General features: G+C 38.4%; 1 long non-coding RNA gene across 23 annotated transcripts in view; it reads left to right on the top strand.

Annotated features, from left to right (window-relative positions):
- Positions 1-242: 242 nt before the first annotated feature.
- LOC145512171 (uncharacterized) overlaps positions 243-13537 on the top strand; it is a 104675-nt gene continuing 91380 nt past the window's right edge. For all 23 annotated transcript variants that reach the window (XR_014058365.1, XR_014058355.1, XR_014058363.1 and 20 more), the window contains exons 1-3: positions 243-933; positions 6134-6236; positions 12936-13031. This is a non-coding gene — a long non-coding RNA (uncharacterized LOC145512171). The remainder of the gene's footprint in view (positions 934-6133; positions 6237-12935; positions 13032-13537) is intronic.

Here is a 13537-nt window from a genome sequence, read left to right as displayed (position 1 = left end):
GGTAAATGAGTCCAAGTGACAGCAAACATTGAAGCCATCAAAACGCAGCAACAACAACAAGCAGGAGCAGAGGATGAGGACCAGGTTGTTTCCAGTTTCGTTTCATCACTTTTTAATAAATGAAACCACCAATTCTCAAAGTGAATCTCAAACTTCCTTCTGAATTTGCATGTTTCACAGGATAGTAGTGACTTCACAGTGGATTCTGTGACATCAACTATGCTGCATCCTGAATACTATCCAGTCAGCAGAATGCAACTTCACAGCCATAGTCAACAGAGCTAGGCGGACTGGGCCACCCTGCCTGGACCCGTCAGCTTTTGGTTTCCCAAGATGGTGGTTGAAAGAAGCATCCTATGGGCGAAGAAGCACCACCGCTTCCTTGCCCTCGCCTTCCATTTCTCCCTGAAAATCCTTGGACATAGACAAGCTCATTCTGTAGATTAAGCAGGAACAGACCGTATGTCCTCTCAAGATAATGAAAGAGCAGAGGAGGAGTACAGCAGCCTTTGCTCATATCAGAATAAGAAAACTTCTCATGCAGACTTAACAATTCCATCCCTAGGAAGATACCCTAGGATGAAATTCTCACATGCGTCACAGGTAAACAACTATGAGAATGTTTGCAGCAAAATAACTTATAAGAGCAAAGCATCGTAAATGCCCATTAATGGGAGAATTGATAAATTATGGTGTAGAATATATAAATACTCATGTCCGTCACACAAAGGGATACTCTACAAGGGTTGCAGCTAAGAGCATTGACATGGATGAAGCTTAAAAAAAATAAAATGAAAAAACTGAAGTCACAGAACTCCTACAATTTCTAGAGCAATTCTAAACCAACACCACACACGGTATTTAGAGCAACATATTTGGAAAACTTAGAGATAAACAAGAAATCTATGATGTAAAAGAGGGAAACATTATCAGGTATGTATACACGTGAGTTTCAGTGGTGTTAGTAATTGTTTTATATCATAAACAAGATGATTAGTACACAGCTACTTATTTGAGTATATTTTCACAGGTCAGCATTTCTAAAATCAGGAAAATCTTAGGTGAAGTAGTTGTCATTGTCATAGAACTTAACCATTTTGTTTTAGCAACAGGTTACTATTTGTGGATTCACAAAAGTGGTATGTCAAAAATCAAAGTGAAAATTTTGTTTCACTGAAAAATTTGATTTAATGAACATATAAAGTGTTCTGAAGTGACAAGGGGAAAAAGTCATTCAAGAATTGATGTGAATGAAAACCAAGAGAAAGAACAAGCAATAGAAACAGATACATACAGAGTCCAAATAAAAATAACTAAAATTAGCTTGCTGGTGCTGCCACAACAAAGTAACACAGACTAAGTGGCTTGAAAACAGAGATGTATTTTCTCACAGTCCTGGAAGCTAGAAGTCCGAAATTAAGGCATCAGCAGGGTGGGTGTTTTTCTGAGGCCTCTCTCCTTGGCTTACAGATGGTCATCTGTCTGTCTTCATATGGGTCTTTCCTCATTGTGCGTCTGTGTCCGAATCTGCCGTTTAGATAAGGACACTAGTCATGTTGGATTAGAACCCACCCATATAAGCTCATTTTACCTTAATTACCTCTTTAATTTAATGCCAATGGTGACTGCAGCCATGAAATTAAAAAGACACCTCCTCCTTGGAAGAAAACCTATGACCAACTTAGACAGTATATTAAAAAGCAGAGACATTACTTTGTTGAGAAAGGTCCATCTAGTCAAAGCTATGGTTTTTCCAGTAGTCATGTATGGATGTGAGAGTTGGACCATAAAGAAAGCTGAGCACTGAAGAATTGATGCTTTTGAACCGTGGTGTTGGAGAAGACTCTTGAGAATCCCTTGGACTGCAAGGAGATCAAACCCGTCAATCGTAAAGGAAATCAGTCCTGATTATTCATTGGAAGGACTGATGCTGAAGCTGAAGCTCCAACACTTTGGCCATCTGATGTGAAGAGCTGACTCATTAGAAAAGACCTTGCTGCTGAGAAAGATTTGAAGGCAGGCGGAAAAGGGGATGACAGAGGTTGAGATGGTTGGATGGCACCACTGACTCAATGGACATGAGTTTGAGCAAGCTCCGGGAGATGGTGATGGACAGGGAAACCTGAAGTGCTGCAGTTCATGGGGTCACAAAGAGTCAGATACCACTGAGTGACTGAACTGAACTGAACCTCTTTAAAAGCCCTGCCTCCAAAAACAGTCACATCCTGAGTTCCTAGGCTTAAGGTCTTCAACATATAAATTTCCTCTCACTATATTTGAAAGGGGGCAAGAGAGGATGGGATGGTTGGATGACACCGACTCAATTGACATGAATTTGAGGAAACTTAAGGAGATAGTGGACTGGCATGCTGCAGTCCATGGGATCACAGAGTCGAACTTGGCTTAGTGACTGAACAACAACAACAATATTTTGAAAGATAATTTTATTGAAAGTATCCATTGCTTATTTATAATCTATATTTAAATGAACATCCTCTATTTTTATCTAATAAATCTGAAGATCTTAATTAGGATCTTTTGAAGCAAATTTAACCACAAAGAAAAGAAAGTAGACTATGAAGAAAATTTTGTAGAATGAAAATTTGAAAGTATGGGAAATAGAGAAGAATGCATGAAAAGTTATATGAGAAGATTGCATACATGTATAACTGGTGTCCAGAATTTTAAAAAGATAGAAAATAGAGCTAAAGCAATATTTGAAGTGATAATCACAAAACTTTCCAAAATCTAGGAAGATATTAGCTTTCAGATTCAAGAAGGCCTTTGAACCCCAAGAGACACAAATGAAAGAAAGCTCCACTTGGCACATGTAATAAAATCACTAAACCCAAAGCCAAAGGGAAAATTATTAAAAAGCTTCCAGAAAAAGTGGATAATATGTTTGAAGAGCAGTTAGACTTCAAGCTGATGTCAAAACAGTAGTATTTCAAACTAGAACAAAATGAAATATCTTAAAGGCACTAAAAAAAAAGTAACTTACAAATCTATACCTATACTGAATATGACTGGAGAATAAACGTAAAGACATTTCACACAAACAAAAACCAAGAGAATGTCACCAGCATATTCACACTAAAGGAAATATTGGGTTGGCAAAAAGTTAATTTTAGTTTCTTTAGGCAGAATGATATGATCCCAGACAGAAGATCCGAGAAGCAGAAAGCAATGAATGATGATAGGAAAGGGCAAATCTCATCAACATTCAGTGAATATTGATATATGACAATAAAAATAGCACCTTGTGAGGTCTGCAATATATAAAAAATTGCAATCCAAAACTAAGTGGAACATGAAGTTAGGGTCTTAACCATACTTGCATTATTTATAAATGGCAAAAGTAGCAAATAATATCCATTTTTTAGTAGAACAAGAATGCTTGTAACCAACACAGTAGTATAAAGCTACCAATCTATTAATGTGAGAAACTAAATCATCATCATAATCTACACAATTAATTCAAACACATACAAGAAAAAAAAAAACCTCCCACAACTAGTGTGGAAAATCAAAAGCAAATATATATAAATGAATACATATTAATCATTTCTATTTACCTCAAAATGTTTCAAATGTCAAAGAATTAATAAGACTTCATTAACATACTATTTATAAGATCATATTTAAATTATAAGAGAACAGCAAGATTGAAAGGAGCAGATAGAAAAATATAGTTACTGTGTAAACACTAAAATGGTTGGTGTGGCTAAATTATTATCAAAGTTGAGTTTATGATATTATCTCTAATAAAAAGCACTACCAGAGTTCCTGGGGAACATTTTACAATCATAAAAATTTAATCCACCCAGAACATTTAGCATTTCAAATTTGAGCCTCAAAACAGATATAGCAAAAATTAAAAGAATTAAAAGAAAAACAGGAAAAAACCCCCAAGTCCACATTTACTGTGACATATCTTTTAATTTTTGATATAGTAAAAGGTCAAAATTCATTAAGAAAAAGGAAGAATTCAACGTCATAATCAACATATTTCACCTGATTGGCATATATGATTGTCATATATCAAAACCAGTAAAAGCAATATGCACATTATTTTCAAATATAAATGTAATGTTTACAAAAGTTGTCCATGTACTGGGACCTAAGCCATGTTTTACTACATTTAACAGCACTGAAATCATATAAAGTGTGTTCTCTGATCACAACAAACCAAAAAAAGAAAAAAAAGATGATTGAAAAATCTCCATATATTTGGAAATTAAAAGATATATTTATAAATTGTACATAGATCAATATGGAATCATAATGGAAGTTAGAAAATATTTGAAATTAAATGATAATGAAATACCAAAATATATATGAAGCAGCCAGTGCTTTGCTTAGAGATATATTTATAAACTTAATTTAATAAATAGAAAAAAAGACATTAGAAAAGAAAGATAAATCAATAAAAAATAAACGAATTAAAAGAAGAAATGAATCAATGAGCAAGTTGTTCATCTCATAAACACCAAATTAATCCCAGAAAAGAGTGAATGCCATAATCAAGTATTGAGTGTCTTTATTTAATTATATCCCTAACGGATCTTAAGGTACATCCATCAATTGACTTTTAAAGCTCTGATTCTGGCAAAGCTTTCTTGGTACCTGTGATTGGCTGAATTCTAGAGGGCCTCCAAGAAGCCCACTTCCTTGTACACAGATCTCATTTGATCCCCTCCCCTAAAGGGTGCACAGCACTTGTGTTTATAAAGCAGTGTTCTTCCCATGATTTACTTCTGTTATTTGGCAAAGGTGAATTGGTCCTGCATGTCCAATTAAGGTCACTAATTAATTGATTTTGAGTTAATCAAAAGGAAAATTATCCTGAGTGGGCTTCAAGTGAATCCTTAAAGGACGGTGGTGGCCTTTGCTGAAGAGAGACGGGAAATAAAGATAGTGATTCTCTTGTTGGCCATGCTATGACTGCCTGGGAAAGCTTCTGTGCGAGACAGGGCTGCAGGCAACTGCGAGGAACTCTAGGGACCGACGGTGCCCTCTGACTGACGCCAGAACAGAGTGGAGCCCTCAGTTCTACAGCCACAAGGAAACTGAATTTCAGCAAAACACACAAACAAACAAAAACATGAACTTGGAAGTGGATTTCAAGAAATAAAAGGGAGTCCCAGTCTGGGTGACTTCTCGATTTCAGCAATGGTAAGACCCAAAGTGGAGAACCCTGCTCTAATTTCTAAAGGTTAATTTCTCATAGAAAACGGCTTGAAATAGATTTTTAATATATGATCTTGGTTAATTAAGTCCTGCTTAATTGATTTTTCACTATATCAGAAAAGGTAGTGTTTGGTTCGCTTTTCAACATGATGGCTATAGATTGATTGGCACCTGCTTTGGACAAAGCATCATGATATCAAGGCACCAAGAAGGAGAGATGGGCTATGAACACCAAATTGCATTTAACCAGAGAAGACCATTTCCTAAAGATCCTTAGAAGATAATGAAGCTGGCCAGTCTATTGATATTGAAATGAGGAAGTCCTCTGCTGTTAATCGGTCCTGGAGGCCTCACCTCAGGGTATGCCAGTTACCTGGGCATGACTCCTGTGCTCCATATTGGTATTCCAAACCCTGTGAAATATTACTAGATTTTCTCATCCCTGGAAAGAAAGTAATTGAACAGAACCTCGAAAAAATCTAAACCCCTTAAGAGACAGAGGAATTGACTCCAATTTTGCATCATCCTGAAATATTTGTTTGCACCCATTAAATATGAGTAACTAAATTCTTTCTTCAGTATTACCACTGTGGAAAAGTTCTCTCTGGAGAAGTGATCCTTTCTTGCATTACCATCTTGCATTTTTCTTCCCTTGAGAGCTAGTCTGTTTTCCTCAGGGTACTCTGTAATCCTGGCTATAGAAACATGCTTGTCATGAGGATAGTCAGTACATCATATTGGAAAGAGATGAAATGAATATATATTGATAACTAGCTAAGAGTTGAGCATTGCTTTAGACACTTTCCTAACATCAGAGTCATCATACTTGCTTATTAATACTTTTTATTGTCATAGATAAAAAATCATTTGAGCATTTACTGTGTATTTCATATACATTGTCTCATATCACAATAGGCAGGTAATATTTTTTTCATTTCTACAGATGGAGAAACTCAGGAAGATTAAGATCTTACAGAAGGCACACAGCCAGTAAGATGTATCTGAGTTCCACTTGGTTAAACTGAGAACAAAGACTAGGTACCAAGGTACCCATTTTACCTTAAATTAAATTTCTACCTAGATGCATCATTTGCTTGTGTATGTGCCCATGTGTAAGCCTGCATTTCGGGTTGTGAAATCTTGCTTTACCCCTTTCAGTAGTGTAACTCTGGCTGCCCTGGTGGCACAGTGGTAAAGAATCCACCTGCCAATGCAGGAGACTCAGAGACGTGGGTTGGATCCCCCGGTGGAGAAAATCCCCTGGAGTAGGAAACGGCAACCCATTCTAGAGTTCTCTAGACTGGAAAATTCCATAGACAGAGGAGCCTGGCAGGGGGGCTCCCGTCCAGGGGGCTCCAGTCCACGGGGTGGCAAAGAGTTGGACACGAATGAGTGACTAAGCACTCACTCGCACACAGCCGTGCGACGCTGGCACATGACACTAAGATTTCAGATTTGGTTTATTCCTCCTGTAAAGCAAGTTAGTGATAGGACGTACCTCCCGGAGTTCTGAAGATCAGCACGTGAAAAACCCTTGGGACGGAGGCTAGCGCTTGGCAAGTGCTGGTAAGTGTTACTATCATGATTTTTCAACAACTCTATTGAAAGTAAGACCTAACAAGCAAATAGGACTCCTCTCAGAGCTCTTTCCTTACCCACCCCCTCCCCAAGCACCCTTTCTGAAACCCTCTGGCAGGTGGCTGGATGCTAATAGTCTGGACTCCAACATTCAGTGAAAACCAAGACAGACATGAGCAGGGCTGACTCTATTGTCAGTGTCTGGGCTGCAAAGTTAGGGTTGAGGAGATCTACGGGGAATCTAGAGACAGTCTATGAAAATACAAAAGCCTCGTTTTTTCTCAGGTGAATCAACTGATACACTTCCTTGCATTAAAATGCAGCGACTTTGGAAGTATAACTGTTCGAACAGGAGCCACAAAGGCAAATGCCTGCAGGTACCAAACATCAGGCAGGTAACAAGCATGAGTCAAACGAGTTATGTGTTAGAGGATCCTTGTTTCATGAAAACTTCCGAGCAATTATGCTAAGCTCAGTGGAGTGTGGACTCTAGGTTCTTTCCCAGAAATTGGGTAAAAACTCACATTTGTTTAAGAAACATGTATACATGGAGTTTTTCCAGAAACTATTCTGAGTACTTTATACATATTAATTGACTTAATCTTTAAGCAACACTTAGGGATTGTTGCTGTTGTTATCCTCATATTACAGATGAAGAAATAGAGGCACTCAGGGGTTTAGTACCTAGTCCAAGGTCATTCACCCAACAAGTGATTGACCTGGTGTTCTATCATAAGCTATGCAAGTGCCACTATAACTGCAGTGACTTTAGCAACACAAGATTGTCCAGGCCTGAGCTGAGCATTTTAAATACCAAAAAACACAACTTGCCTGGGAGTACAATTCGTTAAACTCAAATGAAAACAGTGTTTTGCTTCTGTTTTTCATTTCAGCAGTTAGAGAAACTGAGAGTCTGAGAGAATAAGTACCCTGCCCAAAGTTTTAAAATATTTAAAGAGCCTTACTGGTCTTTTACTGAATTTAAGATCCTCTCCTGCTTTTTAAACTTTATTATGCTTTACTTAAGCAATCATGAGAAAATGAAAAGTTCCTACTATTGAAATGAGTCAAGTGTTATGTTTTGTTTTTAAATGAAATCCAGTCCTAGGACCAACTGTTTTGGTTTCAGTGGGAAATTTTTTTATATTCCTATTGTTCTCTGAAAGCAGCTAGCTCCCTACAGATTCCCCCAGACTCTTACTGAGTGGTCACTTGACAATTTTTTTTTAACTTTTTATTTTATATTGGAGTATAGCCAATTAACAATTCTGAGATAGTTTCCAATGAACAGAGAAGTGACTCAACCATACACATACATGTATCCATTCTCTCCCACACTCCCCTTCCATCCAGGAGGCCAGGTAACACTGAGCTGAGTTCCAAGTGTTATACAGCAGGTCCTTGTTGGTTATCCATTTTAAATATGGCACAACAAACTTATGGCTGCTGCGGGGGGAAGGTGAGGAAAGAGATAGTTAGGGAGTTTGGAATGGACATGTAGCCACATGATATTAAAGGATATATCCAGAGGCAGTTATATATTTTGCCAGATATGCTACGCTGCTACTGCTGCTAAGTCACTTCAGTCGTGTCCGACTCTGTGCGACCCCATAGACGGCAGCCCACCAGGCTCCCCCATCCCTGGGATTCTCCAGGCAAGAACACTGGAGTGGGTTGCCATTGCCTTCTCCACCAGATATGCTATACCCTGGGGCAAAATATTTTCTGGAGGTCCTAGGAACAAACACCAAGTAAAAATACAGTGAACAGTATTGGTCTTTAAAAGCTGTGTCTGTAAAGTCATATTTTCAGGGTGAGACTCAGGAATCTCCTCCTTAGGGCTTGTATCTTCTGTTCCTGGGAGATGCTGAATCACTGTGACAGAGATAATTTAAAGCCCTGGGAATTCTGCAATCTTTCACACACCTCCTGTTGGCTTCCTCAAAGAAGTGTTGCCTGTTAACAGGTCTGTCAGGGTTCTGACTTGAGCACTCAGCTAGACTGTAAAAGACACTCATCCAGGGCAACAAGCATTGAAATGACTGGGTCCCCCAGCTCGCTAAAATGACTCAGGCTGTCAGTAAAGTGGCTCTCGGGAGAGATAGAAGTTTTTTCTTTGAACTAAGTCTAGATATTCTCAGTGAATTTAGGATTTTTTATTGCAACGTATCTCAAATTTATAAAGATGGTCATACTTTTATGTATCATCCCTTCTAGGATGTTTTCACCTGGTATCATAAAAAGACTCGGGCAGGCAAGGTGATATCTTGGCCCTATTATGTGCTAGCTGTGTGGTCTTGAACATGTTATTAGAAGTGCACAAATCCTTCTTTTCTCCAATAAAATAAGGCAAAGTATGAGTGGTAGAGAGAGATACTAAAGGGAGGAAGTGGCTGACGGTAGCTAATAGCTAGGTATTTAGCTTTAAATAAACACGCATTTGAATTCTGTGCCATGTGATCTTGGGCAATTAAGACTTTTCAGCTACAATTTTCCACATTTTAAAAGCAAAGGTACTGTCTGTCTGGTAATTACTGTGCAACTTAAAGCAGATAATGCATACAAAGGACTTAGCAAAGTACGAGGCATCTAGTAAGTCACAAAACTAATGTTTGTTGTTTATTAGATGACCACCACCAACCCCCTACTATTCCTACTGCTAATACTAGAGCTGTGCTCCAAAAAAATCCCTTCTGGGGATGAACTAACGTTATTAAGCAGTCCCTTGGACCTGTGGGCTTTGCTGTCAAATTGAATAATTTAAAACAGTAGTCCCCAACTTTTTGGCACCAGGGGCTGGTTTCGTTGAAGACAATTTTTCCCCCGACCTGGTGGGGTGAGGGGAGATGGTTTGGGGATGATTCAAACACGGTAGGATTCTAGCTCTTATGACAATCTAATGCCCCTACTTATCTGACAGGAGGCAGAGTTCAGGCAGTAACGCCAGTGATGGGGAGTGGCCATAAATACAAATGAACCTTTGTTCACTTGCCTGCCACTTATGTCCTGCTGTGTGGCCCACTTCCTAACAGGCCACGGACCACCACTGGTGTGTGGCCTGGGGGTTTGAGGACCCTTAATTTAAATTGTTGTTAACTAGTGCAGGAAAAGGAAGGAGAACTCATTGAAGAAAAAAAAGAGAGAGAGAAAGAAGGAGAGAGAGAGATAAAAGCTGGAGTGACCCACAGTGATTGGATGTGAAATGTTAGGGAGAGCAGAGAGTGGAAAATGGGAGAATGACTTTCCTCAAAGTGACACAAAAACAAGAAGAAGGATTGTGTGTGTGTGTGTGTGTGTATGTGTGTGTTAATTGCACAGTCATGTCCGACTCTTTGCGACCCCATGGACTGTAGCCCGCCAGGCTTCTCCATGGAATTCTCCAGGCAAGAATACTGGAGTGGATACTGGAGCCATTTCCTTCTCTAAACAAGGATTGGGATGCCCTAGATGTCGAGATTCACCTCTACCTTGAAGTCAAGTCCTTTGTTTTGGGGGAAAAGGTCTCTGGGACTTTCTCTTGAGTGGCAAAGGCTGAATTCATTATAACTGGTGTATCAGTCAATGTTAGGATCAATGTTAGGAACATAAAACAAAGTTGTGAAAATGGATTGGAGCTGGTACAATGGGTAGAGATCTGGGGCATGGACACTTGAGTTTGGAAGGTATTAGAGGATGTCACAGGAAAATGAGCTCAGGAATCTGGGAGGAGAGGGTAACAGGAACCCCAGATGTTGAAGGAGGCAGCAAAGCAGCGTATGATCAGAGAGAACTGCCCGCTTAAGTCAGAGTGAATTTTAAAAGCTCAGGTTGCTTTATTATGGACTCCTCTTCCCTTGACCTCTCCTTTCAGAACTGTAGCCTGGAAATGTTACGCTAGCATAAAGAGGTGGAATTGATGGACTGTAAAGAGAACTGTGGGCTGGCCATGCAATCGTAATTTTCTCTTGCTGTCATTTTTTTTTCTAAATTAAGTGATTTTGACCTTGGACAAATTGCTAAGCCCCTTTGAATATAAGTGTCTTTACCCATAAAACTAGGATATTATAGTTTCCAGACAAGGCTATTTTGAGGTTTAAATGACAAGACATATGTAGCACCCTTCACTCAGGGCCCTTATACCTACTCTAAGCTCCATAAATCAATATTTACCCCTAAGAAAAAAAGAGTTTGAAACGGCTAAGTTAGGGTAGATAAAAGAGGCTTGTTTCTTTATGTATATAATCTGCCTATACGTTCCCACTACTGCATCCGCTTTTTCTCCATACACATCAGTTTTTGAGTGGTCCTGAATGGCACCATCAACTATAATAACTGCCAGATTGAGAACTAGTCAAACAAATATCACACATTTAATGAATATAAACTATGAGTCGGCACAAGTTAGGAGCTGTAGGCATAAAGAGAAGCTAGGCTAAATTCTTATTTTCAGATGCTGAAAATGCTGTGACAACAAGCAGTTGAAACTACACACACACACATTATGAGCATCTTTCATTATAGTAACTCTTAACCATGGAGAAGGCGGAGACATTACTTGATTGTTTTTTTCCAGAGAATAAATATATGATGTGTGTGTATCCATCCATCTGTCTGTCTGTTAGGATTACTAAAACTAAACACCTTTCAACACTGGCAAAGAGTGCCAGTTTCTGGAGGAAATTCCTTAACTGCTTGAATTTTATAAGCATTTTATATCCCCTGTCACTTTTAGTTTGCAAGTGTCATCAAACCTTTGAAGTCTTTTCTTGTCACTTTAAAAGAAGAAAAACTTTTTCTTATGCATATTATTTAACTATAATGAAAGTCTTAAAATATCAGCAGGTGACTGAAAATATTCTTATGATCTAATAGCTGCTACATGTGGTAAATGGACATATCTACTAGCAGTTTCAAGTATTCAATAGATGTGTTTGTAAATTGTATAGTTTTAGTTAATTAGCTACTGTATATTTAAAATGCGACCCCAGAGCTCTTAAGTCTTATTTATTATTACCAGTGATCACCAGTTATAGCACAATTGTTACTATTTCTTATAGATTAACTTCTTGTTTTCCCAAATGTAATTTAGCAAGGAACCATTTCTTGGTAAATACACTGCACATTTCTTATAGTCATCTGTCTATGCTGATGTGTTTCAAAGGTCATGCAATACCAGGCATCATCAGGAAGGAAGGCCCAGACCCAAGAGAAATACTGTTTCTTGACTGCGTGAAATCAGATTGTCTAAACCAAAAGTGCTCTGGACTTGGGTTCTTCTCCTTTGTCGCTATGTATTTCTGGAAATGTTGATTTGTTTCTAAGGCTCTGTTTATGCTTTTATAAAGTGGAGATAATTATACCAGTTTTCTAACTCCACAGGATGTTTTTGTGAATCAGCATAGATAAATCTCTAAGGGTAGTATCAGGAGAAGATCTTGAATTAATGGCTACTTACAAATAAAACTTAGCAGTTGTTGGTTGACTCTTAGAGTCAGTCTGTTTCTCCTTGCTTGACTTATCCAATATTCTTCCAACAGAAGTGGTTAGTATTTTGGACTACATTCACAGTGGACAGAGCAGTAGAGATGGGGATGTGGCCACGTCTAACATCATCACTTTGGTGATTTTTAGTGATACTCTAGAATTCATTTTTATGAAGCTTTTGGAAAAATTAAAAATGAACCAAAAAAGTGTGATCTTTAGCCCTCTTTAGTGTACATTTTCTCCCTTGGTCCTGTATCTTTTCATCCACTTTCTCTTTAGACATGAAGGGTGAAAATACTCCGTACAAAATGATTAAATTCACTTTCTCAAGCCCCGATGTCAAGACTTTCTCTCCAAGATTGATTTTAGGTTCCCTGCTCTTACAAACGATATCAGCTGTGCACTGCCTTGTCTTACTGGCAGAAACAGGAGAGAATTTGTAAGGATTGGATTCTGTCCTTAATATAAATGTTCTTCTGCTTCTCTTCATGAGCAAGAATTTAAAAATACCATCATGTAAAACAAACTCCATTCCTGATGAACATAATCTACTTTTAGACTTAACCATTCTTCGGATAGTTGCATTTGAACATGAGTTTCTTGATTTTAACCATTCCCTAATCGGTGACAAGTACTAGGTTTTTTTTTGTTTGTTTGTTTTTGCTTTTGAGTAACCCTCACCTGCTTCTTTCATCCCTATTCAGGTGTGAAGAACAAAGTCAACCAATTGAAGGGCATTTTTCTACCAATATGGCCGTAGGACATAGTGAACACACATCTCTGTACTCAACCCCAGTGCAGTAAGTATAAAGAATTGCACTTAAGCCTCAAAAGTGATAAAGGGGAAAAGAAGAGGTAACTAAAATGTGTATAGACTTTAGAGACAGAAAGCATCATATTTGAATAATACATCAAGGCTTACCAGTTTTGTGTCCATAAGGACAGTTCTAATCTCACAGAGCCTCAGTTTCCAAGTAACGGATATTACATTCTTTGCAGCATTATTGTTACCAAGCTCAAGCTCACACAGCTTGCTGTACAGCAGGCCAATAAATCAAGAGATGAGGTGCTGGAGCAAGGAATATTGATTTTGTTTGAAGAGCCACCAGATGTACAAGATGGTGAACTAGTGTCCCAAAGAACCATCTTACCTAGGTTAGAATTCAGGCTTCTTTTATACTAAGAAGCCAGTTGTTGAAAACTTCTTGGTGCAGGAATCCTTTATTCTTGCAACTCTCCCTGTAGGTCTGGTCACAATATTCTTATAAACCTCCAACAAGGCAATTGTTATTTTCTGTTCTGCATC

This window comes from Giraffa tippelskirchi, chromosome 7 (genome assembly GCF_054371585.1).
Source record: "Giraffa tippelskirchi isolate mGirTip1 chromosome 7, T2T-mGirTip1v1.2.pri, whole genome shotgun sequence".
In the NCBI taxonomy this organism is placed as follows: domain Eukaryota; kingdom Metazoa; phylum Chordata; class Mammalia; order Artiodactyla; family Giraffidae; genus Giraffa; species Giraffa tippelskirchi.
The sequence above is the reverse complement of the archived record's forward strand: the minus strand, read 5'-3'. Positions and strand labels throughout refer to the sequence as shown.